This window comes from Xenia sp. Carnegie-2017, unplaced genomic scaffold (genome assembly GCF_021976095.1).
Source record: "Xenia sp. Carnegie-2017 unplaced genomic scaffold, XeniaSp_v1 HiC_scaffold_25, whole genome shotgun sequence".
In the NCBI taxonomy this organism is placed as follows: domain Eukaryota; kingdom Metazoa; phylum Cnidaria; class Anthozoa; order Malacalcyonacea; family Xeniidae; genus Xenia; species Xenia sp. Carnegie-2017.
In genome coordinates this window covers 1,032,417-1,037,697 of record NW_025813488.1, presented here as the reverse complement: position 1 = coordinate 1,037,697, position 5,281 = coordinate 1,032,417, and positions in this window count along the sequence as shown.

Here is a 5,281-nt window from a genome sequence, read left to right as displayed (position 1 = left end):
TGTTAGAGACAAAATAGGAGAGTTTTTCGTGTCATAAATAGCAGCAAATTTCACAGGTTGATAAATATAACTTTGTATTTTCTTAAAACAGGACTTTGAGAGGAAATGGCCACGCATGCCAAAATAAAGAATACGAACCCAGATTTTAGGTAGATTATCATTGATTGAAATGTGGTTGTCAATGGGAAAAGAATCATTGTTTTCGGATTTTAGCTTTTTAAGCAAAAAGTTTTAAACGTTGATAGGATAACTGTTCCAAGACATTTAAGACTTGATTATTTCAATTTGACTGTTGAAAAGTGTTTTATTACTACAAATTTTGAAGAGATTTTACCCATACAATTTTTTGATGAAAAGATTCGAAGCTAGAGAAATGTGAGCACTGACCAGTGTGGGTGTCTTTTCGGTAAATGTCAATTCCATCAGCATAAATTTTTATATCTAGAAAATGAATTATGACATCGTGAAATGTATAATCTGTGAATGTGAGATAGTATCAAAACTGTTTCATTTAGATAAGACGGCGGAAATATTGGAGGTTTTGATCAAAACAAGCGTATCATTAAGGTAACGGTTGTAGAATAATATTGTGCCATCATTAATTAGATCGGAAACTATTAATTTTTTAAATTTGGTTAAATTTATATTAGCAAGGACAGGTCCTAAAGAGGAATCCATAGGAGTACCGTCTTTACGGGTATATTTGGTGTCATTAAAAGAAAAGGCAGGTTTGTTGCAGCAATCTAAGATGAGTTTTTTCAATGTAGACTTTTTTAAAGTTGTTGAAATTATGTGTTCATCGTAAATGCGGTGTAAAACGATTTTGACTGTACGAGACAATGGAACGTTAGTAAAAAGGGATTCAACGTCGAATGAAACAAATTGATATCTTTCAGCGAACAGATGTTTTGGAATGTTATTAATGTTAGTTACTGCGCCAAAAGAATCAGAAAGGGAAAAGAATTTAGAGTTCTAGGATATAGTAGGGAAAATAGAAATTTGCCAAGGTTGTAGTGAGGAGTGTTAGTTGTGTCAATTATTGGTCTAAATTTTGGTAAAGTATCATACTTCTTGCCAGTGGCGTAGCTAGGAAAAATAGTCACTCCCGCCAATCCATCTCCCCCGGAAAATTTTGAAATCCAGAGCCTTGGAAACAGCATTTCCTGCGATTTCGAGGGCGAATTATTTGTTGTACAATAATTTATAAAAACCCATTTTTATTAGCTGCATTCATAATGTGGCAATCGTTGAAACTGCAACTAGTTAAAAAGGTACTAAAGGTGGCACAGAGAAACGTTACGCAGGAGACAATTGTCCCCTAAAACATAATTTACTCATCACTGCCCCTGCATAAACAGAAGAAATTTGTATTAGCACAAAAAATAATATAGTATACGACACTTCTAAAGTGCATAGAGAGAGATTTTTCTTAGCATTCTACTTGTTAGTTTAAACTTGTTTAGATTGGGGCAAGTAGATAGGGATGGCTTTATTCTTTAAAGTTATGCTTAATTTTCTCAATGAAGTACCATGTATTATACGAACAAATATCAAAACACATACTATACTCATCATTTATAAAGAAAGGCCAGCCTCCTGGGTTTTCTACAAATTTTCAACCACCTCGTTATGCAACACCTCTGATTCCTCTTTCTTTTCAATGATATCTTTGTGAATAGATATTCTACACAAAGAGCTAAGCCAACCTTGACCCATTCTATTTCTTAAATAGCTTTTACCCTTTTAAGCAAGAAAACGACCTCTCTACTGAAGCACTTGCCACTGCCAACACACCATTCAATTTTAAAAAATTTACCACTTGACCTAAACTCGACTGGAGATTAAATTTGAAGATGTATTTAAGAACCTCATTACTGCACTCTTTGTGAAAGTCCTTGTCGTTGTAAATGAAGGAAAGTTGACTCTCCAAAGTTTGGATGTCAAAAAGAGGACTATACTTATCTTTGAGAAGATTGATCTTCTCCTGTGGAACTATGCCCTTCCATGTAGTAAATAGTTTAGGATTTATAAGGTCTAAAAACTCGAACTGATTAATATCTTGAAATCGTTCACTTAACATGCCTTTAATGGAATCAATAATCTCAAAATAAAGCTGTTTGTAATTGTATCTACTATCTGCTCTGGTTGCTGGTGGGCCTACTTTTTCTAGTGCAGTTTGGTAAAACTCGGTGAAAACTTGATCTGTGCGAAGTGATACAATAAACTGCTTGAAATTGTCAATCTTGCTTATGTCATAATTAAAATGGTTTCCCTATTTTGAAGAACGGAATACAAAATTGTGGACTAAATCCTCTAAAATCCTGTAAAAAGCACACATTAGAAAACAGAAAGAGAAAGCTATCAAGATAATGCAGTAAGCCACCTATTTTACTTAATGACTCTACATCCCACCCTGCTGATTGTTCAAGTACCCTCTCAAAAATATCTAAAAGTTTTTCATTGTTTTTGTGCAATACATTGATTAATCTAGAGCAATAATACCATCTTGTTTCACCAGGGGCAGGAAACTCAAGGTTGTTAGATGTGAGAAAAGCTTTTCTTTTTGGGGCATTGCTTGTAAATGTGCTGAATGTAGCTATGTTAATAAAAAAGATTTTAACAGGAGAAAGTGATGAGGCTGACTGGCATAGGAACAGGTTCAATCTATGAGCTGTACAATGAACAAAATGAGCAAAAGGATACTCTTGTCGAACCAATGCTTGAACACCATTGATATGGCCAGACATGACAGAAGCACCATCATATGTTTGTAAAACCAGTTTTTCTTTTATATTAGAATACTCACCAAGTTTATCTTTGACAACTTGTGATATTGCTGTGGCATTTCTGTTCATACTTACATCCACAAATCCTAATTGCCTCTCCATAATTTCACTTGCTTTGTCAAACCGAGCAATAACACTTAGCTGCTCTTTGGTGGAGACATCAGATGCTTCATCAACCTGAATACTCATAAATGTGCAATCATTTATTTCCTTTCTGATTTCATCTTCAATAATTGAATCAAGACAGCTGATAAGACCATTTTGAATTTCTGGGAGACTCCAGTAAATCTTCTGTCACCAACTATATCAGATTCTGCTAGTCTACTGTGCAGTCGACGCTCAAATACAGAATCAAACTTAGCAAAACATTCGAGCAACTCTCTATAATTACCTTTGTTCAAGCTACCTTCGGACTCATTGTGACCTCTAAATGGCAACTCTTGCTTTGACAAATACAGCACGGCCTCAGTAACAGTTTTTAAAATTTCTCGATTTTGTCTTACCTCCTCATTGTGACGCTGAATCTCATTTCTTCTAGCGAGGGACATAAGACAATCAATTCGTTCACTAGCTCCATACGTTTTCCATGTCTTAAATGAAGTCAAATGCGATTTAGATTTTTCATGCTTCTTAGCATCAGACATAATACTCCGTATATCGTTGTAGCCATTCTTAGTCCACGATGGCGATGTTTTTGGGGAAAACATTAGATATGGCCAACAAAACACTTTCTGCAAGGTTGTACTGCCACACAGCCAGTCCTTCGCCTCATACCAATCTCTCTGAAATGCTCTTCCCTTATTTTGGATAGTTAAATCAGGAGTAGGCCGTTCATGAACGATAACATTCTGTTCGACCGACGATCGAGCAGAGAACGGTTTAGCTAATAAGCTATTTACTAAATCAACATCAGTTGAGCAAATCGCAGTCGCACTTGAAGCCATTGTGTCATACACAAATACAAAATAGCAATTTGAGAGTAAACACAATGGAAAATTAATGCCGACAATGACACGTAATTTGATAATCACTAATCGCTGTACTCGTATTAAAAGGTCGAATAATTACAACCTCCGCCAATTTAAAATAGCGGGAGTTCGACTATAAAAACAGCAGATTTGAGCATGCGTCAAGTCCCTTAGCCAACCAGAATTCAAAACTTCTTATATAGAATTATATTGTATGTTCTGCCCTCTGAAGATGGGCGGAATACGTGGAGAATCGCGCGAGTATGCAATGTGCGAGAAAAGGCGGTTGCTAGGTTACATAACAAATCTTGAGATTTTGCTGTATTACGATTACGAACCACCTAATAAAAGCGTAAATATGAACGAATAAAACATAATATTACAAATTGTTCGTGAAATAATGTATATCTTATGTCCTTAGCTACGCCACTGCTTCTTGCGTGTCTTTCGTAAACCATGTGCTCTACCAAATTGTGCTGTAACAGGTTTAAGAGAGTCAAATTGTTCGTCAGTAATTTTACCACGTTTGTTGAGTTTACGAAGGGAGTCTTGATGAGAATGAAGTCTGGAGAATGAAGTGGGCACTTTCTATAATATAACAAAGAAGGATTGTGAGTATTTAGAATTGCAGTGAGGTCATGCAGTGAGGTGTTTGAATATGTGAGATTTTTTATCGGAAGTGGTATGTTCTTAAATCCGTGTGGAGAGGTGTAGGATGGTTTCGGGAATGTAGTGGGAATTACATCCCGCACAAGGGAATTCGTAAGCCACATTAGATTTCAAGAGAAAAAGGATAGGGTCTTTGAAGCGGGAGAAGTTTTTCATTTTAAAAGAGGAGAATACTAGTTCTTTGTTTAAGTTTGTGCAGTAACGTCTGACCAGTTTATGTAGTTTTTGTTTTGTGATTTGTGAGGAGTGGCCAATATAAGGTAGCTTGAAGTAATGGTTTGGTGTTTAGCTAGGTTGTTTTTAGTCTTGTTCATTGTTAGTTGGGGTAGAGTTAGTGTTGTTCCATGTTTACTCCTCTTCATATCGCCTCTCAATGTCTGATTTAAAAAAAACATCGCATCCTGAAGAGCAACAAGAACAACAAGAACATCATTATATTAAAACCAGATAAAGGCAACAGAGTTGTAATCATGTACAGGTATACAATAACTCTTGCATGGAAATATTAAATGATGCGTCTAATTTCAAAATGCTGAAAAATTACCCCACTCTTTTTAAGAGAAGGTAGAATACAGCGTTTTATTAGAAAACTTACGAAACAAGGATTCATAACAGACTACGTATATTCAAATATTTTCTCCAGAGGGTCACAATCTGCCCGTTTTTACGGTCTTTCTAAACTACACAAACACAGAGATAACAAAATTCCTTCTCCTCTCCGACCTATAGTTTTATCAATTCTTATAACTGCAACCTTGCTAAGTACTTATGCAACCTGCTTAACCCTATCATACCAAACGAGCACACGACTAAAGACTCCTTTACTTTTGTTGATGAACTTCATAACCAGAATATTAA